Here is a 24,238-nt window from a genome sequence, read left to right as displayed (position 1 = left end):
TTTGGGGCAGCCGACTTGGAAGGTCGTTGGGTGTGAGAGCATAACTCACTTATAACTCGCACTGGGGCGAGTGTCTGGGACAGCCGACCTGGAAGGTCGTTGGGCATGAGAGTATAGCTCACTTATAACTCGCACTGGGCGAGAGTCTGAGACCCGACCTGGACGGTCGTTGGGCGTGAGAGCATAGCTCACTTATAACTCACACTAGGGCGAGAGTCTGGGACCCGACCTGAACGGTCGTTGGGAGTGAGAGCATAGCTCACTTATAACTCGCACTGAGGCGAGAGTCTGGGATCCGATCTGGACGGTCGTGGGGCGTGAGAGCATAGCTCACTTATAACTCGCGCTGAAGCGAGAGTCTGGGACAGCCGACCTAGATGGTCGTTGGGCGTGAGAGAATAACTCACTTATAACTCGCACTGGGGCGAGAATCTGGGACAGCCGATCGGGACTTCTTATGAAAGCCCATTCGGTAACAGATGTTGCCGACCTGGGGGTGAGTTCCCGACTAGGGCTTGCTTGAAGGGACCACTGTGACCCCGTCTGCAGTCAAGAAATATACAGTATCAGATGTACTGTGAAGATAAAAAATAGTAAAATCTTGCTCGGCCCTCGGGAAAATGACGCCGTGTAGCCTTGCAACATTCAAATTTATCTCCCGCCAATTTTCTTCACCGCTTCCCGAGAAGATCGCATGGCAGACCCTTCCGTACTCCCGTTTCCTCTCATGATTTCCTTATCACGTCTATCATTAATACGCTTCCTAGGGGGTGACACCTGTCCCACGCCTTTATTTCTTACGCCGTATGACACCGCCAACTTAACTCCTTTTTGTACACGACTTCCCATAAGAGTATGTCATTCTATGATCGGACGACATTGGGAACTTTACCCAAAAATATACTCGACTCATCTTTCGATATTCCCCAGGAAAGCCCGCTTTATAAGCCCTAAAGGTAGTCTGCAGTCGCCGTCTTAAGCGCTTCGACTACCTTCACCGCCTCGTTGTTTTGCTGTCCCCGGTGCCTTAGCTCTTTCCCTTCTAGACTCCTCACGCCTGGTGCTCTTCCTCTTTTTGTCTGATTTCTCCTTCAATCTTCCTAATTTTGATAATGGTGGACGGTAAGGCATCCTTCTGGTATTCTTATTACATTTCTGGCATAGACGACCATGACCTGTCCATGATCCGATCTAACCTGGAACTTCATGAAGATTATGAGCTTCGACTCCCCACACCCAGTGAGCATCCCTCATCCCCTCCTGAAGGCTTCATGACTATTTTCAAGGACCAACTTCTAGGAGGCTTTCGTTTTCCCCTGCATCCATTCATCTCCTCCCTGAGCCAATACTTTGGTATCTGTCCTTCTCAATTTGCTTCTAATTCCTTCAGGGCTATATGTGGCACCGTCATTCTGTGCCGCGTATACCAAATCCCCTTGACCATCCAACTATTTCATCATTTTTATTCCTTCAAACGATTTGAACCAGGGGTATTCATGGTGCACGCTAGACCTGGTTATAAATTCTTTTCTGATATGCCCTCTTCCAACAAAGGTTGGAAGTCTCGCTTCTTCTTTATTAGATTACCTGAACCGCTGATCGGACCAGCCTAATGGCATTCTGATCTTCCTACTAATCTTCCTGTGCACCATCACCAACCCTCCTACCACGCCGCTTCAGAAAAACTCCGAGGCGTGTGCGTTCGCTTGTCTATAATACTATTTGAAGGCTTTTTGTATTCTTTCGGGCTTAGCCGAGTTCATGCAGAGATAGGGGCTCCGTTAGGTAAGACCCTGCTTTCCTTCTTGCTATTGTTCGCTAACTGAGGTATCTCTCTTTCACTTTGCAGAGGCGGCTATGCTTCGGGTCTATTCTTTAAATATAAATCAACAATCTCTCGCCGTTTTGAAAGCCCTGAGCGTGGAGCTTAAACAGGGCTTGGCAGCTTCCTCACAGTCTGCCCCTCTTGCGCTAGCCCGGGCGGAAGCCCCCTACTCTTCCCCTGGATGCTGCCCCTTTGGAAGACCTTACCATATTAGAACAGGCCGAGGAAGAATGACCCGCTTCTCCCCCTCCCGCTAAACGACTACGTCTTCAACGCAAAAGGAAGAGGGTTATTCCTGCGGTCCAAGCGTCTCCTCCACCTCTCCCTTTCGACCAGCGTTCATCTGCAGCCTCCAAATCTTCTGAGGCTAAGGCTGTTACTCCCGATCGGGAGATTGCTCTCGAACCGGAGGTTCCCACCTTGTCGCCCAGAATATCAGCCTCTACGCCTGTTCGGGCTCTGTCTCCCCAGCAGGCCTCTCTTCCCGTTCGGGCCTTATCTCCCGGGCAGATCCCTCTTCTCGTAATGGACCAACCTGGGAGCTCTGCAACTTTGTCTGCCTCATTTCCTGTGGCCGCTCCGGCCTCCACTTCTCGAACCCAGGAGAGAATCCCCAAAAAGTATGCCTTCACCACTTCCTGGCGCCTGCCCTCCTCCACTGAACCTGATGGCGACGAAGAAGCTGTGGAAAATGCTCCTTCTGCTGTTGGCTTGGTCCAGCTACATGGTGAGCTTGCCACGTCCTGGCGGTCAGGCAATCGATGATTTTGGAACAATCTACCAATGGAAGGGTTGGACCAAGCCTCTTGCCAGATAATTTCCGTGAGTTTTCTTTTATCAGGGCTCCTCCTCTGGAATTCCTTACAATCCTTCCTTCTGTGTCTTATACATGCCTGCTCCGCCAGCCTGAGTGCGATCCAATATGCCGCCAATTTGCAGAGGGAGCATGAGGTGTTGAAGGCTCGTCTTCAAGAATTAGAGCTACCACTTACTCCCCGCGATCCGCTCAACCCAACGCCCGGCGACTTGGCGGGGTATCTTCGGTTGGTTGGGGAGTCTGCCCGAAGCATCTCCCATACAGCTTTTGACAAAATAAAGACCTTGGAGGCAGCTCTGATAATTTTCGTGAGTTTTCTTTTATCAGGGATCCTCCTCTGGAATTCCTTATAATCCTTCCTTCTGTGTCTTATACAGGCTTGCTCCGCCAGCCTGAGTGCAATCCAATATGCCGCCAATTTGCAGAGGGAGCATGAGGTGTTGAAGGCTCGTCTTCAAGAATTGGAGCTATCACTTACTCCCCGTGATCCACTCAACCCAACGCCCGGCGACTTGGCAAGGTATCTTCGGTTGATTGGGGAGTCTGTTGAGTCTGCCCGAAGCATCTCCCATGCAGCTTTTGACAAAATAAATACCTTGGAGGCGGCTATGAAGAATAGCGAGTCCAAGTTTGCTTCGGAGGGGGAGTGTCGTCGCTCGCTCGTGGCTGAATTAGATGAGAAAGATGCAAAGTTGACCTCTTTATCCTCCAATCTGAAGAGTTTACAAGAAACTCAAGAGACTCTTCAGAAAAACTTAATAGATGTTCAGGGTCAACTAGCTTCCAGTGCCGACCGGGAGAAAGTCATCCAAAGTCGTTGGGAGGCCAGCCAAGCCACACTCAAATCACTGTAGGCCGATCTTCTAAAGGCCCAGGAGACTGCTTCCCAGGGGTCAAAAAGAGTTGGTTTCTGTCCGAGCCGATGCTGAGAAGACCCAGGGAGAGCTAGCGGATTATCAGGCAGGTGAAGTCGGTCGTCTTAGAGCGTACAAGCTATCCTACGTCACCTCTCCTTTCTTCTTGAGGAAGATGGGAGGTTTGATGAACCTTATGTTATGTTGCAGAGCGGCTGGCGAGGCTCGTCAACTATTTGAGCAGGGCTTACTCCACTCAGCACCTTCAAAGAACTTTCTAGACGCTGCCCGCCTGATGCGTGAAATTCTCGCAGAGTCGTATCCTACCTTCAAAGACGATGACGACCTCTTTCTCCTCCCCGCGCCTCCTACTGATGCTGAACTTTGATGTAATAATGACACTGCCAAACCTTTGCCAATATTATTTGCATGTAATTTCAAATTTGTTGCTGTTTCGAACTACTTAACCTTTTTATGATATGTTATGATATGACTGTCCGTTTTCAATCTTCCCTTGGCTTGTCAATTTCCTGACAATACCTTGTGTATTTTCAGACTGGTATGAACTATGGCGTTATGGATGTATACTTCGACCTTCTAGTTCAGGCTTCAACTGGTCCCAGTTGGGACTCACTTCCTTACCCTGACTTGTTTCACTCTCCTTTCCCCGCTGACCGCTCTGGCTAAGCCAAACACCCTGGTCTGCTTTTTCCATCTTAATCCAGTACAAGATAATACCAGAGTGGGAAAGCGAGGGTTAAGAGTTCATAGGACACTTATAACTATTGCGTCTTTTCCCAAAGTCTATCTCCTCGTACTTCGCCCGACACTTTTCCAGATATACCCTTAGGTGTTATTTTCTAAGATGATCCATCGGCCCTCTTTGCTCCCTCCAATTGTTGTGGACCGGTGGATGATAACTGACTAAATTGCCCCTTTGCCCAGCGGCTATAAATACTTCCCCCTCATCTCTACCTCCCACATTTTCCCCGCCTTCTTCTTCCTCCCTCCTGAATCCATTGCTGCGCTTAAACCTCTATTTTTGCTTCGGTAGCTTCTTGCTCGATTTCTTCTCCTTCTGTTTCTTTTCACATGGCATCTTCGTCTCATCTGTCTTCTCTGGCGGCAATGTATTTTCCTGGCTCATCCACCTTTGACGAATTAGACTTGGATGATCTGCGATATACCTACGGAGTTGCTGCTAACACACATGTGATCATCCCAACTGGAGCGTACCAATTTTTCGCCCCTCCCAACGGCTATTGCACTTCTTTAAAGAGCAGTTTATGACCGGCCTTCGTCTCCCTCTTCACCCCTTCTTTTCTGATGTGTGCCACTACTTCAAAATTCTCATGGGTCAACTGACACCCAATTCTATAAGGCTCCTCTATGGATTTGTAGTACTCTGCGAAGTATGCGAGCTTATCCTGGTTTGCCCCTTTGTTCCACTACTTTTTCACCCTTCGACAGCAGGAAGAAGGCTCATTCCGCTTCCAGCCGTGCATTTGAACTGCTTTTTTCTCACCCCTACAGTCTCCTGAAATGAACTGGAGGAGCAAGTTCTTCTTCAGTCAATTCCCTCATGATGTAGAATGGCCCCTGTAATGACAACCGCTACTTCCCCCGACCCCGCAATTAGGGGAGTTTCATCTTGATACCTCCTATATAGAGGCTTCATCGCGTTTAGCAGGATGGCAGCTGAACTTAACGCACTTATTATCTGAGGAATTGTTGTCCTATTTACGACTGAGCCACCTTACTTCTGAAACACCTCACTCCCTGGGTAAGCTTCTCTTTTGGTTCTTTTATGACTTCGTGCATTTTGTTTTACCTACTGTAGCTAACCCCATACTCTGTCTTGTACAGCTGATGTTTTAACCCGTGCCTCAGATATCCAACCTCTTCCTCTAAGTGATATGGAGATAATGCGGCGCGGTCGAGTCATTCGAGAGAGGAGGTCGCTCCCCTACTCGACTTCAACCCAGGTCGGTATGGCTGCATTTGCAAACCCCCGACCCCGTCTTCCTCACAGAGCCTCATCTACTTCCAGGTCTGCCTCCTCTGCTCGTCCCAGGACCTCTCCTGCATCCCGGCCAACCGCCTCTGTTCATCCCCGGGCCTCACCTACAACCTAGCCATCCGACCCTAGACATCCCCAATCAGCTAATCCTTCCCGACCGACTTCAAGCCTAGGACGAGGCCATGGTAGAAGATTAGCCAACGTAACTTATGCCAGCCCTGCCTTGAGAGAAGCATCTCAAGCGGCTCATCGGGCGCGTTCTGTAAACGACCACTCGAGTCGGGATACACCCTCTTCTTCCTGGTGCAGGGCTCGGCTGCCCTCTGAGGATTCTGATTCGGACGATCGACCTTTGGCTCACATCGACGCAGAACTACCAATCTTAGCCAAGACTTGGGCCCTTCCCCTGTTCCTCATCCTCCGCCTCCTGTAACAACCACTACTCCTATCCCGAGCCGGGCAGATGCTGTTGGTGCGGGAAGCATCCGACGAACGAACTTTAGTTTTGATAATGGCAAAGGATTCAAGGTTAAGTTGGTTTGTGATCTAACATGCATGATTGAGTGTTTCAGAAAAGTCCTAACTGTGGTTAGGCAAGGTAAAAACCCTAGGGGGTGGTAACCCTAGGTCATAGGGGGTGGTAACCCTCTGTGGAAAGTCTTGGCAGGTCGAAGGCTTCAGGCAAAAGCCCTAGGGGGTGGTAACCCTAGGTGGAAAGTCCTGGTGTCGCGAACCAGGTGAAAGACTGGACTAGCCGGGAAGCGGATGTCCAGCAGAAAATCCGGAAGCTTCGAGTGCTGAGCAAAAGTCTAGTCGATCTGAAGGATCGCACTGGCAGCAGGTAAAACTCCTGAGTGGAGTAGGCGAGGAGGCATTCCCCGTAGAGGGAACTGTAGGCGTCGGGTCGACCTAGGGTTTCCGGTTGGAAATCCGAAGTCAGACCCGGACAGTCCGGAGACTGTCATTATATTTACTATTGTTTTGTGTTAACTTTGTTTTGCAGGGAATGTGTTTGGGACTGATACTCTTGCAGGTACCAAAAGCACAAAGTACACCTCAGATGAACAGTGTCCGAGGCGCCTCCATGGGGCTTGGAGGTGCCTCGGGTGCAAAGCTGGAGCTGGCTGCAAAGCACTCTGGAGGCGCCTTGAAGGAGTCATAAGGCGCCTTGAACCAGTTGCTTAAGGCGCCTAGAATGAGGCATAAGGCGCCTTGAAGAGATAAAATTCGACCAGTTCAAGCTTGATCCACTCGGGCGACTCGGCAGCATGGAGGTGCCTTGAATGGCTTTCAAGGCGCCTTGAACACCCTTTATAAGGGGGTTTCGACCAGCAGCTTAATATATCTTCTTCCAAGCGAACGTTCTGCTACAAGCTGCCTACGAGACGATCCCGAAGTACTGCAACGACATCCCAACAACCCGGAGCTTCAGATTTAGTCTTTTGTTGTCGGTATAATCTTTTTTACTGCTTTGAATTGTAATTAGTTTGTAATAGTTTTTACGAGCTTATAGTTGTTGCCCACGGAAAGCGATCAAAGATCGCGGGCCTTCGAGTAGGAGTCGATCAAGGCTCCGAACGAAGTAAATCCTTCGTGTCTTTCTGTGTGTGTTTGCTCTTCTTTTCTATTTCCGCTGCTTATTACTCTATTAGTTTTTGATACGATTTCGATAATTGAACGAAATAGCCGCGAGCGCTATTCACCCCCTCTAGCGCATCTCGATCCAACAATTGGTATCAGAGCAGGGTCGCGTTGATCTGGTGCAACCACCAATCACGCATTTTTTCGTGGTTATTTTCTGTTTTTTCGGAGTCAATTAGAATTAGCTAATTAGCTACATTCTAATTATTTTACGAATCCGTTTTTACTCAAAGCTGGCGCAACACCGCTCGAGTTCATTATTTCTTATCCTTATCCTCCCACACTGCTAATCCAAGACCTAGTCTGTTGGTGCGGGAAGCATCTGACGATCGAACCTATGTTTTGATTATGTCAAAGGGTTCAAAGTTAAGGTGTTTTGGTTTCTAATATGTTGAACAAGTTTGCAGGAAAGTTCTAAGTGGAACTTAGGCATAAGTCCTAGCTGCGGTTAGGCAAATGGAAAACCCTAGGGGGTGGTAACCCTAGGTCCTAGGGGGTGGTAACCCTAGGTAGAGGAAAACCCTAGGGGGTGGTAACCTAGGTCATAGGGGGTGGTAACCCTATGCGGAAAGTCTTGGCAGGTCGATGGATTTAGGCAAAAGTCCTAGGGGGTGGTAACCCTAGGTGGAAAGTCCTGGTGTCGCGAACCAGGTGAAAGTCTGGACTAGCCGGGAAGCGGATGTCCAGCAAAAAGTCCGGAAGGTCGAGTGTTGAGCAAAAGTCCGATCCGGAGGATCGTGCAGCTGTAAATCTCCGAGTGGAGTAGGTGAGGACGCGTTCCCGAGGGAACAGTAGGCGTCGGGTCGACATAGGGTTTCGGTTGGAAATCCGAAGTCAAGACTGTCAGCTCTTTTTAGTATGGAATATCAGTTTCTAACGTTGTCTTGCAGGGTATGCAATTGCTCGGACTAACCTTGTTTTGCAGGAGAAGGAGCTGCTGGAAAAAGGTGGTCCGGGCGCCCGGGATGGATCCGGGCGCCCGGGACCAAACTTTATCCCTGCCGCGACTTCGCCACGTGGAGCATCCTGGTTGGTTGGCCACGTCACACTCCAGGCGCCCGGAAGGGATCCAGGCGCCCGGAATATCATATATAAAGAGGGTCAAGGGAGCAGCTAAAGAACAACGAATACAACAATCTTCTAAGCAATCTCCCTGCGACAAGCTGCTAACGACTCGATCCAGAAAGTGCTGCAACGACACCCCGACAACCCGGAGCTTTAGATTTAGTCTTTTGTTGTCGGTATAATCTGTTTACTACTTTGAATTGTACTTAGTCTGTAATATCTTTATCGTGCTTATAGTTGTTGCCCACGGAAAGCGATCAAGGATCGTGGGCCTTCGAGTAGGAGTCGCCTTAGGCTCCGAACGAAGTAAATCTCCTTGTCTCTCTGTGTTTATTATTTCTTTATTCCGTTGCGTTTTTACTCGTTTGTTTTACGAATCGAAAGAAATAGCCATGCACGCTATTCACCCCCCCCTCTAGCGTGATCTCGATCCAACAATTGGTATCAGAGCGGGGTCGCTTTGAACTGGTGCAACCACCATTCAAGCATTTTTTTTCGTGGCTTTGTCGTGTTTATAGGGTAAAAATAAAACCTTACACCTTTCGTTTTTTTTCCCTCCAAAATTATTTTCGAAAAATACATTTTCATCCTTTCACGATTTATTAGTATTGATAAAATATTGAATTTGACAAAATTTGAAATAATATTTTTAAATATTTTTTTAATAATATTTTATTATTATTTTATTATTTTTTTCTTGAAACTCGTAAATTTCTATTTCTATCCTTCTACCACACTACTAATCCAGGATTAAGTCCTGGGACAAGTTTTTTGCTCATTTTTTCGTGCAAGATTCAATGGCTCTCCAAGAAGGCTATAGCACCGCTCGACCACCGCTCTTCTCTGGCGAAGACTTCGGCTACTGGAAAGGCCGAATGGAGTCGTACCTACAAACCGAGTTCGATGTCTGGATGATCACCAAGACTGGGCTCGAAATACCAACTGACGGCGCCGGCATGCCACTACCATTCGAGAACTGGGACGCGAACCTTATCAAAAAGGTAGAAGCAAATGCAAAAGCAACATATACACTCCAGTGCGGCTTAACGAATAAGGAGCTGAATCGCAAGGAGCTATGGGAGAATCTGATTCAGTTACACGAAGGTACCCAAGTAAGTAAGCATAATTTAATAGATGATTTATTTGAATTAGATGAACAGTATGATACTACTTCGGTCGAGGAAGGTATTACATTGGTTGCAGGTACAAGCAAAACAGAGGAAGCTAGAAAGAAAAAGACAAAGAAAGTGTTAAAGGCAACATGGTCCGAGTCATCAGACGAATCTGAATCCGATGAAGAAGAACAAGCAAGCCTCCTCGCTCTACCAGTACTAGCACATGTTGTTGAAACAGAGTCCGAGTTCGAGTCCGATTCAGAAATCGAGAGCGAATCAGACACCGAGTCCGAGCGAAGCCACGGATCCGTATCCGTTTCAGAAGGACCCAAAACCACTGTAAGTGCTTTAATGTCTAGTATTAACTTAGATGACTCGCAAAATTTAATTCCATACTTGCTTAAAAAATTAGCTAAATCCAACGTCCGGGTTAAGTCACTCCAAAAGGAGGTAATAACCCTTAAGAAAGCGACTGACTCGAGTTCTTTAACTGAGTCAGTTCAAATAGGAAGTTCAACTCAAGTCCAACAACTTGAGGAAGAAAATTTCAATCTGAAAGCTCAAATTAAAGAACTCAAGAACACGTTGGAACGGTTCACCTTGGGTTCCAAGAATCTGGATCTGATTCTTGGAAAACAGCGAGTCATTTACAACAAAGCCGGACTTGGATTTAAGACCAAAACAAAATATAAATCAGATCTGTCTCTAGTTAATAGAAATAATAGAAACATAATTCAAGCATGGGTCCCCAAGTCCAAATTGATCAATCAAGTTGGACTTGGCCAATACTGGGTTCCGAAGGATCAAATACACTACCTCGATAGACCATATCGAGGCCATGATCCAGGGGGAGCAAAAAGAAAAACGATATTAATCAAACCAACTTAATTCAAAATTCAAAATAAAAAAATTCAAATTAAAAAATTCGAAATTAAATTCAAAATTCAAATTACAAATTCTAAATTCGAAATTAAATTAAAATTCAAATTCAAATTATAAATTCTAAATTTGAAATTAAATTAAAATTCAAAAATGAAATTACAAATTCTAAATTCGATATTAAATTAAAATTCAAAAATTCAAAATTCAAAATTCAAAATTTAAAATTAAATTAAAATTCAAAAATTCAAAAGTCAATAGAAGGAGGATCCAGAATATCTGGCACCCCCAACTAAATTACCCGACTGGGTAACCGAACTTAATCTACCCGGAATGGGTAAACAAGAGTAGACTACCTGACGAGGTAATTAAGGTTAGATAAATGGGCGAGGTTTAACTTGACACACAGTACTGGTGAAGTTTTTGGATGATAGTACGTTAGGGAAACTTGGGCATCGCATGTCTAGGAAGATATGGCTTCGACCTGGTGCATTTGGCCAATTGGAACTGACCGAAGCTACCCTTAAATGGATCCTAACTAGTTAGACCAAGGTTTAGTATTAAGTTCAATGGGTAGGACTATTTGGAAAACCTCGAAGGCATGATTACTTTAATGAGTTCCTTGTGACTCACCATAGCCCAGAAGTTTATCCAAAGAATGCTATGATATGATGAATCCCCTGAGACTGTAATCCTTGATCTCCATTAGGTCAACCGTGATCAGTGATTGACCCAACACATGAAATGCATAATACAATCAACTAGGCAAGTACTAACTAGAGAGTACTAACACAAGTCATAGCTAACTATCATGAGCAACAATACATACACCAACAGAAATGAATGATAACAATATGCAAACATACCTCCTATAGCCTGGAGATGTCCTGCTGCTGCCTGGTCCCAAAACCCGAAAAGTCACATCAAGAAAATCGAAACACAAAATCCAAAACACGAATAATAGGCATCGTACCTGCTCTGATACCACTTAAATTGTCACGCCCCCAAAGGAGTTCCTGTCAGACAAAAATCCGGCAGAACCTCCCCTGTACCGGTGACAATCTGAAGCATCACTACAAGCAAAATACATCAGCCACATGCGGCTGGAATATTTATATACACAACCACGCAGTTATAATAACAGCCCACACGGCTGGAATGAAACAATCACAACCACGCAGTTATATATAAAACAGCCCACACGGCTGTACCAAAAACCAACACAGCGGAAAAACGAAAACGGAAAGCCCAATACAACACAATCAACACACTGCTAGCCGGCTAGGCTTATACAACAAATACAACACCAAAACCATAAGATAGCCACATGGCTATACACAAATACAATGCCAAAAATAAGAAAAGAATATACAAAAGAAAACAATCACGATCTTCGGATGTGACGTAGGACCCGGCAGACAGGATACTCCGAGCGACACTCCAACCATCTACCTGAAAACATAAATATATACATGCGGTGGTGAGTATAGGTAACTCAGCGGGTAATAGAAAAGATAGTGCATGGTCTATACATAAAACATGGAGATCACAAGTATACAGTCTCAGTAGGGAATAAAGAACATGACCATACTATCATAATCAATGCATCTGAACCTACCTGACGTAATAACCAGACATAATCATAACTAACCTACAAACTGCACAAACCGCTGCTGACATAATGGTAAATACATACCCAATCTGAAATCGACGCAAGGTACAAAGATCGGTAAACTCACTGGATCTGCAACAGATATACCCGTGACACCTGTGCAATATAAGTACGACTGCATATACATGTAAAATAAATGACATGTATGCAGCATGGCAACCAAATGCAACAACCATATCTCAATCAAGCAACAACGACAATCACATGCAACTAGTATCTACTAGGCATGTATGCAAATGCAGATGCACCGCGCATCAAACGCCAATAATACATGCATGCTCCATGGTCACCCCGCCACCTCTCTAGACACCACGACCTCGTATGGCCGAGAGGCTTGGGTCTGTGACGATGTACTACCCTCCAACCCACTATATAGTGGTCGAGGCGGACAGTCCGCTAGTAGCTATCTAACTACATAGCATCGGGGTCCCTGACCGCTCACAACGCCGGATCTCACTAAACCTCGTGACCGGGTGGCACGACAGGACTAGCAGCAACTGCTCCAACTACCACTACCCATGAGTGGCCGAGTGGGCGGTGCTAAACCAAACCAACTGATGACTCTCTCACCACAAGGGAGACAATGGTCATCGGATGCAATGAATGATGAACATGATATATATATATAACCATCATCCATGCAACAACCCCAAACCTCATAAATACCTCCAACATGAGTATAACCGTCATGATACCTCCACATATCCCACCAAACATATGTATACAACTACACATGTATAATCAACCAATAATCCCCAATGAACATATCAGACACACATGGACAACCCCACATATACAATCAACATGTATCCTCCAATAAAAACACATCGGACACGTGTATAAACCACAGACGTGCAATCAACACACTCCTCCAAAAGTACATAACAAATACGGATATACACACCACATGTAAATGCACGGTCAACCAGATGACTCCTATACACATACCCACCTATGTACAGTCCACATCATATACCCAATCAGCATGATAATACCAGCCACCCGACAATCCCTACAGGACATACTCTACACGTTTAATCACCATAGAATAGATATCAAGAGTTGAGACTGTACATGAATTTAAATGGAACACCTCAAAGATCAAGCATAAGTCTCTAGCAGGAAGTCAACAAACAGATATGATATAAGGTAAAGCAGTCTAATCCATCGGATAGCAACCATGCACTAAGTACAAGAAAATCTACATAGAGGTAAAGGAAGAAATACCCGCCTTAAATCTGTCGATCGTCATCTGAAAATCCCATGTCGAGACACTCGTCCCGAATCCAAGTCCTGCGATCACACGGTATATATATAATGTTTAGCTAATCACATAATCAACAACAAACTAAACCCAATACCTAATCCTACGTCGATTAGGTAACCCTGTTTAGTTTCCACCTAATGATCCAACCCAAAGTAAATCATAGGCACATCCTTAAATTCAACTCTTCCTAAATCCAAACATAATCCAATGATCCTTAATAACAATCATGAACTCATCAAATGCAACCAACCCCTAATTAATCAAACCATAACATAATACAAACTCCAAGATGGACACTACTCTAATTCAGAAAATTATCCATCCATTACATCCCATTATTATCCACCACACATCATACATCAAACATGCATAATCATCCTCATGACCCACCTCTAACCAACAAATCTGATAATCAATCTCATCATATTTAAAACCCAACCAACAATCAATCCAATAATCCAAAGAATGATCACATAACAATCTATATTAACCAATCACTATATCCACAAATACCAACCCAATACAAACCCTAATCACTCCAACACATACCAATAACGATCATGTGTCTATTTACATAAATCATTTACTAAATAACCATCACGAATCGACTTATCACAATCAAATTCCAAATCCTAAACATTTAATCCATTTGATCGACCACCAAACATCATAAATCCAACACACAAAATTCTTCCACATAATTCATCATCAATCAAACACTAATCCAAACTCATCACAAAGCCTTCTAAATCCGCTAACCAGCCCAAGATTCAATCCAAATCAATATATCAAAGCTAAATTCCAATTCCTTAACCATGAATCAATTTCACACTAAGAAGAAAACTAGTGGTAGACACTTACCTTGAGGGATGGCAGCAAACCAGTAGCTAACAACCCTACAACCCACTGCCATAAGCTACAAAGGATACCCATAATCAATTCTTCCAATGATCAATCCATAAAATCAATCATATAGCAAAAGATTTGCTGAAACCCTAATTCACAGCACTAAACTCACCTCAAACAGATCCCTAACTCTTCAGCCGAGACCTCCACAACTCCAAGAAATAGACTTGGCAGTGACCGGCAACTGGGAAGATCCACCACATACTGGTCCAATGCTTCCTCTATTCCAGAACAGAAAGAACATCACCAAGAAGATCAATCAAACAAGATCTTGAAGCCGTATGATTCAAGGTGAAGCATACCTCAATTAAACTCTCCCTGGTGATGTCGCCCACTTCGATCCAGCAATTTTGGAGTTGCAAGTCAAACTCCAGTGAACAGATAGAGGAGAAGAACTGAGAGAGCTCAATCTACCGAGAGAGATGCGAACCAATTCCCCCGCTGCCGTGCCCTAGCTCCGCCGGATCACCTCGATCGCTCGCAAGAAACAACCACCAGGATGCCTACTCTGCCGGAGATGATTGGTACCCTTCGAGCTCCAACGTCCTATCTCCGGTAACTCAGCAAGAACTCAATCGCAGTGGACGAGACCTCTCTGTCGACGATCTAGGGCAGGAAGAGGAGGGAGAGGAAGGGAGGAGGGATCCACACCTCAAGAGGGAGAGGACGGAGAACCCGCCCTGCAAAGCTCCGGTGGTTGCTTGCGCCGGCGACACCGAGAGGCGGAGAGGAGAAATCGCCGGAGAGGGGCTCGGGCAGAGGGAATCGGGGAGGAGGAGATCGGCGTCGGGTTTGGGGAAAACGGCACTTGGGAAGGGAATTAAAGGAAAAGAAAATAACTTATAATTATAAACATTTCCTCACCTAAACAGGTATCCCAAACAGGCCTTACCTGTACTCGAAATTGATCCCCTCAAAATCCATCTTACGAGCTCTGAAAAATTCCCAGAAAATTTCTAAAAATTCCGAAAAAATTCTATAAGGCTATTTCCCAAATAACCCTATCTATTTAAATTTTTTGATATCTTACATTCTCCCCCACTAATAAAAATTTGGTCCCCAAATTTACTGGTCAACTCAGGGATCTTCATCCAATGATAACCTCCAAGCAACATACTCGCATACCACTCTATCCAAGTATGATGAACAAATCTCCAACCATAAAGAATGACTCTGTGGGTTATGAGTCCACCCTACTTCCGCTTCTCTCACACTGCCATCTAGCCAACAGTGGATAAATCAACTACCTCTAAAATCTAAAATTTACTATCCTCAGATCCTCCAACATCTGTATAAGGCGGTCCAGCTATCCATCAGTCTAAGGGTAAAAATCTATACTAAAGTGAAGCTCCTAACTCAAAGTCTGCTGTAACCGTAATTACAACCATGACATGAATCACTGATCTCCATCCAAAACAATACTCAGAGATACATCATCCAGTCTGGAAATCCCTCTAGAGTATAATCCAGCTACTCAATCCAAAAGAATCTATCCTACAAATCAATAGCTAGGGAGTAAGACGTTGCCCAACAATGATTACCCCAACCATTATATCCTCTCCGAGTCTTGGGTAATCCCACAACAAAATCCATCATGACATACTCCCAACTCCACCCCAAAATACGAGTCTACTGAAACAATCCTACTGATATCCGATGTTCAGCCTCCACTTGCTGACACACTAGACATCAAACTACAAAATCCGCGATGTCTTCCTTCATAATAATCCACAAATAAGAACGCTCCAAATCTCTATACATCGAGTGCCACCTGGATGTATCGCAAATCCATATCAATGTATTTCTTGTAGTCACTCCTCCCGGATAAGAAGTAACTCGGAAACACGCATAATCTCCCACGGAAATAAAGAATCCAATTCTCATTACACGAGAATTTTCACTACTAGCACGAGACTACTCCGCTCATACTATATCGGAACTGCACCAACTCCCAGATACGATACATCTGTGTAGAATACAAATCCGTCTACACTAGAAAGTACAACTAAGACAGTGCAGTTAACAACTTCTCGTTTCAACTCCTGAAACTGATCTCGTAAGCATCTATCCAGGAAAAATTCCATATCATTCCTACACAGTCCAGTCAACGACATATCAATGCTAGAGAAATCCTCCATCAATCTCCAGTAATATCTAATCAGACCAAAGGAATAGCGAGTATCCGGTATAGACTACGGCCACTCCCAACTGGTAATCGCCTCCAACTCCTGCGGATCCACTAATATCCCTCTACTAAAGACAACGCATCCCAGATATCTCATAAAAGACAATCACAATACGCACGACTGAACTTCGCATATAGATGTCCCCGTTGAAACATCTCTAGAATTATGCAAAGCTAGTGTACGTGATCCACCTCGGATCGAAAATAGATCACAACATCGTCAATAGAGACAATGAAAACTGATCTAAACGCCCTAAAAATACCAAATACGTCGAGTCCATGAAAATATAACGTCTAGGGTACTGTAAGCCTAAATGATAAAACCATAGACTCATAATATCTGTACAACAGGCACATCCAACCGTAAGATCCCCGACAAATCTGTGATATGATCACGAACTATAAATCAACAAATCCATATACATCACACATGTGTTACTCCCCATATCGCTATCAACGTCAAACACCAAATAGTAGACCATCAAGTCAAATATCCACTAATAGATCATCAAAAGACAACCTATCACCACACCTGATCTCCTAATATCTATCAATCCCAAATCATCCTCAACATCAATCAATCATACCAGATAATCCCCTAAACAAAGATAGAGTAAAAGGAAACCATCCAACCTTCCACACTCACTGCCAACAAACTGAATGTATCCATAAAGTCTGTCAAGTCTCATCATCTTACTCTTTCTGATAATCAAATATCCATAGTAAAGAAATGTCAATCCAAAGTCAAAGGGTCACACAATCTGCGGACTAAGAGTCCACCCATCAAGAAGATATCTCCACACTCTCATAATCATCCTATAAATGTCCCTCGATAAACATCGATAAAAGGTCAAACCCTCTAATATGAGATATAGACTACAAGATCTGGTAAAATGATCACGTGGTCAAAGTCTTGAGTTACTTGATAGAGACAATGTTAACTGAGTCGTCTAACCATTGTCTTGTACCCTATCTTACTGTGATTGCTCCATCTGAGGTTCAGTAACCTCCAGTATCGAGCAATGGACATAAAAATAGAGTACACTATAACCAAACAGCTGATCAAAATATCTGTCAATCGACGCTCAGCACCTCAAAGATCATCATCTGAAATTATACCTAGTTACGATCGGACCTCCTAGGTATTACTCAACTAACACCATTCCTCCACACCATTGCGGGGTATACATCACTGAATACATCATGGATATCTAATCATATCTAATAGCTCCATGAGTCAGGATCTCCCATGGAACAACGTTAGGCGAGTCGACTGATCATCGCCTTATAATCCATCATGCTACCGAAGGAAGAAGAGAACTACTCTCTCTCCAAACACCTCAAGGAAATCACTAAGTGATGACCTGATCTCCAAAAACATTCTCTGCTTCTTCCTTCACGTGGTACCGGGTCACGTAAAGGTTAAGCAGCTAACTTCAACTCTCCTACCCCAGTACAAATCATATATCCAAATGTACTCTCCAACTCATACACCCTAGTAATGGATGTATCTCATAAGTGTTAAGCAAGTAGCTTTACACTGTTCCACATCAGTGGAGGTATCCTATCCGAATGTACCTTCTAAGTCAATCCTACCAGGTACAGACAGTCCATGGTCAAAGTCCCCATGAAATCGGATACGACAATCCTCTACAGACTGACCAAGCCGAAAATGGTATACGACTAATTCAGTCTTCTCTACAGTGGTACAAGTCATGCACTCAAATGTGTCTGCCAAATATCTAACCAAGTATGAAACATCCCAAAGATAGGAATCTCTAAAAATAGAGTAAGTCAGTCCCCTACTGGTCGGACCAACAGAATAAATCGATCAACACTATCTGATCCAACAAGAGTAAATCAATCATCCACTGATGAAACTAACTAAGGTAAAATCGATCCACCACTACCCAAGTCAAGGAGGGTAATCTACTAACCTAACCAACAGGAGTAAATCAATACTCTACTAATCAAAACAACAGGCGTACAAAACCAACTAAGATAAATCAAACCCTAACTGTCCAAGTCAACAAGGGTAATAAGTCAAACCATAACTACACAAGTCAACCAAGTAAATCAATCCTCAACAGGAGTAAACCGGTACTCTACTAGCGGAGTCAACATGGGTATACAGATATCATTCACTACACAACTAATGATAACCGAGACTGGTATACGACTCTACCTCTCAACCAACTAGTAGTAATAGACACTAAACTACTGGTAGTATGATATGATGAATCCCCTGAGACTGTAATCCTTGATCTCCATTAGGTCAACCGTGATCAGTGATTGACCCAACACATGAAATGCATAATACAATCAACTAGGCAAGTACTAACTAGAGAGTACTAACACAAGTCATAGCTAACTATCATGAGCAACAATACATACACCAACAGAAATGAATGATAACAATATGCAAACATACCTCCTATAGCCTGGAGATGTCCTGCTGCTGCCTGGTCCCAAAACCCGAAAAGTCACATCAAGAAAATCGAAACACAAAATCCAAAACACGAATAATAGGCATCGTACCTGCTCTGATACCACTTAAATTGTCACGCCCCCAAAGGAGTTCCTGTCAGACAAAAATCCGACAAAACCTCCCCGGTACCGGTGACAATCGAAGCATCACAAAATACATCACCACATGCGGTCGAATATTTATATACACAACCACGTTATAATAACCACACTACCGGAATGAAACAATCACAATTATATATATAAACAATTTACTAAATCGTGTCAAAACAACGGAAAAAGAAAGCGGAAAGCCCAATACAACACAATCAACACACTGCTAGCCGGCTAGGCTTACAACACCCAAAACCATAAGATAGCCACATGGCTATACACAAATACAATGCCAAAAATAAGAAAAGAATATACAAAAGAAAACAATCACGATCTTGGATGTGACGTAGGACCCGTGAGACAGATACTCAGGCGACACTCCAACCATCTACGAAACATAAATATATACATGCGGTGGTGAGTATAGGTAACTCGGTGGGTAATAGAAAAGATAGTACGGTATACATAAAACATGGAATCACAAGTATATAACCTTTGGAAGAAAAGTTACCATACTATCATAATCAACGATCCGAACCTACCTAACGTAATAACCGGACATAATCATAACTAACCTACAAACCGAAAACCGTCGACATAATGGTAAATACGCATTACCGATCGAAATCGACGAAGGTACAAAGATCGAACTCACCTGGATCTGCGCAATGATATACCGTGACACATGCTGAATATAAGTACATTGCATATACATGTAAAATAAATGACATGTATGCAGATGGCAACCAAATGCAACAACCATATCTCAATCAAGTGCAACAACGACAATCACACGCAACTAGTATCTACTAGGCGATGCAAATCTGGATGCACCGCGATCAAACGCGTAATAATAATCGCTGCGCCCACGTGTCACCCCCGCCACCTCTCTGACACCACGACCTGTACGGCCGAGAGGCTTGGGTCCGTGACTACCCTCCACCCCACTATATAGTGGTCGAGGCGACAGTCCGCTAGTAGCTATCTAACTACATAGCATCGGGGTCCCTGATTGCTCACAACGCCGGATCTCACTAAACCTCGTGACCGGGTGGCACGACAGCGGCAATTGCTCCAACTACCACTACCCATGAGTGGTAGGGTGGGCGGTCTTAAACCAAACCAACTGATGACTCTCTCACCACAAGGGAGACAATGGTCATCGATGCAATGAATGATGAACATGATATATATATATATAACCATCATCCATGCAACAACCCCAAACCTCATAAATACCTCCAACATGAGTATAACCGTCATGATACCTCCACATATCCCACCAAACATATGTATACAACTACACATGTATAATCAACCAAAAATCCCTAATGAACATACAGACATACATGGACAACCCCACATATACAATCAACATGTATCCTCCAATAAAAATATATCGGACACGTGGATAAACCACAGACGTGCAATCAACACACTCCTCCAAAAGTACATAACAAATACGGATATACACACCACATGTAAATGCACGGTCAACCAGATGACTCCTATACACATACCCACCTATATACGTCCACATCATATACCCAATCAGCATGATAATACCAGCCACCCGACAATCCCTACAGGACATACTCTACACGTTTAATCACCATAGAATAGATATCAAGAGTTGAGACTGTATATGAATTAAATGGAACACCTCGAAGATCAAGCATAAGTCTCTAGCAGGAAATCAACAAACAGATATGATATAAGGTAAAGCGGTCTAATCCATCGGATAGCAACCATGCACTAAGTACAAGAAAATCTACATAGAGGTAAAGGAAGAAATACCCGCCTTAATCTGTCGATCGTCATCCGAAAATCCCATGTCGAGACACTCGTCCCGAATCCAAGTCCTGCGATCACACGGTATATATATAATGTTTAGCTAATCACATAATCAACAACAAACTAAACCCAATACCTAATCCTACGTCGATTAGGTAACCCTGTTTAGTTTCCACCTAATGATCCAACCCAAAGTAAATCATAGGCACATCCTTAAATTCAACTCTTCCTAAATCCAAACATAATCCAATGATCCTTAATAACAATCATGAACTCATCAAATGCAACCAACCCCTAATTAATCAAACCATAACATAATACAAACTCCAAGATGGACACTACTCTAATTCAGAAAATTATCCATCCATTACATCCCATTATTATCCACCACACATCATACATCAAACATGCATAATCATCCTCATGACCCACCTCTAACCAACAAATCTGATAATCAATCTCATCATATTTAAAACCCAACCAACAATCAATCCAATAATCCAAAGAATGATCACATAACAATCTATATTAACCAATCACTATATCCACAAATACCAACCCAATACAAACCCTAATCACTCCAACACATACCAATAACGATCATGTGTCTATTTACATAAATCATTTACTAAATAACCATCACGAATCGACTTATCACAATCAAATTCCAAATCCTAAACATTTAATCCATTTGATCGACCACCAAACATCATAAATCCAACACACAAAATTCTTCCACATAATTCATCATCAATCAAACACTAATCCAAACTCATCACAAAGCCTTCTAAATCCGCTAACCAGCCCAAGATTCAATCCAAATCAATATATCAAAGCTAAATTCCAATTCCTTAACCATGAATCAATTTCACACTAAGAAGAAAACTAGTGGTAGACACTTACCTTGAGGGATGGCAGCAAACCAGTAGCTAACAACCCTACAACCCACTGCCATAAGCTACAAAGGATACCCATAATCAATTCTTCCAATGATCAATCCATAAAATCAATCATATAGCAAAAGATTTGCTGAAACCCTAATTCACAGCACTAAACTCACCTCAAACAGATCCCTAACTCTTCAGCCGAGACCTCCACAACTCCAAGAAATAGACTTGGCAGTGACCGGCAACTGGGAAGATCCACCACATACTGGTCCAATGCTTCCTCTATTCCAGAACAGAAAGAACATCACCAAGAAGATCAATCAAACAAGATCTTGAAGCCGTATGATTCAAGGTGAAGCATACCTCAATTAAACTCTCCCTGGTGATGTCGCCCACTTCGATCCAGCAATTTTGGAGTTGCAAGTCAAACTCCAGTGAACAGATAGAGGAGAAGAACTGAGAGAGCTCAATCTACCGAGAGAGATGCGAACCAATTCCCCCGCTGCCGTGCCCTAGCTCCGCCGGATCACCTCGATCGCTCGCAAGAAACAACCACCAGGATGCCTACTCTGCCGGAGATGATTGGTACCCTTCGAGCTCCAACGTCCTATCTCCGGTAACTCAGCAAGAACTCAATCGCAGTGGACGAGACCTCTCTGTCGACGATCTAGGGCAGGAAGAGGAGGGAGAGGAAGGGAGGAGGGATCCACACCTCAAGAGGGAGAGGACGGAGAACCCGCCCTGCAAAGCTCCGGTGGTTGCTTGCGCCGGCGACACCGAGAGGCGGAGAGGAGAAATCGCCGGAGAGGGGCTCGGGCAGAGGGAATCGGGGAGGAGGAGATCGGCGTCGGGTTTGGGGAAAACGGCACTTGAGAAGGGAATTAAAGGAAAAGAAAATAACTTATAATTATAAACATTTCCTCACCTAAACAGGTATCCCAAACAGGCCTTACCTGTACTCGAAATTGATCCCCTCAAAATCCATCTTACGAGCTCTGAAAAATTCCCAGAAAATTTCTAAAAATTCCGAAAAAATTCTATAAGGCTATTTCCCAAATAACCCTATCTATTTAAATTTTTTGATATCTTACACCTGAACTCAAAAATTTATTAAGGCATTAATTAAGGGGGAGTGATTTTGAGTCGGTTTTAAAATTAGTTCTTCTTTAAAATTTTTAACTTGACCTCAAAATTAAAAACTATTTTTACTTATCTTCGAAAATTCAGGTTATTTTTAACTTAACTTTAAAATTAAAATTATTTATGACCTGGCTTTTAAATTACAACTCTTCTAGAATGTTTTCAAAGCTAAGCCTTTATGTAAAACCTCTTTAAGCTAAGTACTTAATCAAGTCTTCTTTAACTAAGCTTAGTTAGATAATACTCTAAACTTAGCTATTTGGCAAGAAGTTTTCTCAAGACAATATATAGCTAAGTATTTTCAAATTTAGCTAAGTGCTTTTTAAAGTTTTTTAAAGACAAAAAGGGAATTTAGCTAAAAGTCTCTCAAAGCAATTGTTTTCAAATGCTAAGTTTCACTGAATATGCTAAATATTTTCCAAAACATTCTCAAAATTTCATCAAAATAATTTTAAAAAAAAAAACTAAGTTTTTTTAAGGTTAAATACTTAACAAAACTACTATCTTCATAAGTTTAGCTAAGTCTTTGATAAAAGTATTTTAAAAAGTAAAAATCTTAGTTAAACTGAGTCTTAATAAAATCTTTTCTAAACTCCCTCTTTAAAAACTAAGAATTTAAAGTGTTGTGATATCACAAAAATTTGCTGAGTCAATTGTTAAAGACAAAAAATAACATTATCTTAGCTAAAAGTATCTCTCAAACTAAAGGAAATGGAAATATTAAGTTTAAGATTACCTGTACTTTAGGGCTTTGATACCTGATCAACACCAATTAGATAATTTGATTACTATTTAACTTGACTCATGCTTGGACTTAAAGACCAACTGAATAAATAATCTAAATTAAAATTTTAGCTACTCTCTCTCTTCAACCAAAAAACTAACAAGTTCTTTTTCAAAAATAAGTATTATTTTATTCAAAATTAAGCTAAGTCCCTTTTCACTTAAGCTATATTTTCAAAATTCAATGTTTGCAAAAGGCGATTCATAGAGCAAAGGGGGAGAGAGGAAGTTACATAGACTATTTTTCTCTTTTCCTATGTTTCTTTTTGATTTATGTCAAAGGGGGAGAGAGAAAAGTTAAGTAAAGAGTAAACTTAAACATAATCAATGGGAAAGCATATAAAGTTTTTTGTTTGAGTTTTTGTACTTACTGTCTTATTTTTTTTACTTAACTTTGAACTGTATTGCCATAATCAAAAAGGGGGAGATTGTTGGTGCGAGAAGCATCCGACGATCGAACCTATGTTTTGATTATGTCAAAGGGTTCAAAGTTAAGGTGTTTTGGTTTCTAATATGTTGAACAAGTTTGCAGGAAAGTCCTAAGTGGAACTTAGGCATAAGTCCTAGCTGCGGTTAGGCAAATGGAAAACCCTAGGGGGTGGTAACCCTAGGTCATAGGGGGTGGTAACCCTATGCGGAAAGTCTTGGCAGGTCGATGGCTTCAGACAAAAGTCCTAGGGGGTGGTAACCCTAGATGGAAAGTCCTGGTGTCGCGAACCAGGTGAAAGTCTGGACTAGCCGGGAAGCGGATGTCGTGAGAAGTCCGGAAGCATTGTCGAGTCTTGAAAAGTCCGATGATCCGGAGGAT

At 43.1% G+C, this 24,238-nt stretch overlaps 2 long non-coding RNA genes across 2 annotated transcripts; both read right to left on the bottom strand.

The window, feature by feature from the left end:
- Nucleotides 1–13,113: 13,113 nt before the first annotated feature.
- On the bottom strand, nt 13,114–14,939 carry LOC122011800. Its single transcript, XR_006120036.1, has 4 exons — nt 14,364–14,939; nt 14,174–14,282; nt 14,017–14,071; nt 13,114–13,181 (listed from the first exon to the last, which is right to left on the bottom strand). It is a non-coding gene; the product is annotated as an uncharacterized LOC122011800 (long non-coding RNA).
- Nucleotides 14,940–20,501: 5,562 nt separating this feature from the next.
- LOC122011798 lies at nt 20,502–22,373 on the bottom strand. Its single transcript, XR_006120035.1, has 4 exons — nt 21,871–22,373; nt 21,681–21,789; nt 21,524–21,578; nt 20,502–20,688 (listed from the first exon to the last, which is right to left on the bottom strand). It is a non-coding gene; the product is annotated as an uncharacterized LOC122011798 (long non-coding RNA).
- Nucleotides 22,374–24,238: the final 1,865 nt, after the last annotated feature.

This window comes from Zingiber officinale, chromosome 8A (genome assembly GCF_018446385.1).
Source record: "Zingiber officinale cultivar Zhangliang chromosome 8A, Zo_v1.1, whole genome shotgun sequence".
NCBI classification, from domain to species: Eukaryota; Viridiplantae; Streptophyta; class Magnoliopsida; order Zingiberales; family Zingiberaceae; genus Zingiber; species Zingiber officinale.
The sequence above is the reverse complement of the archived record's forward strand: the minus strand, read 5'-3'. Positions and strand labels throughout refer to the sequence as shown.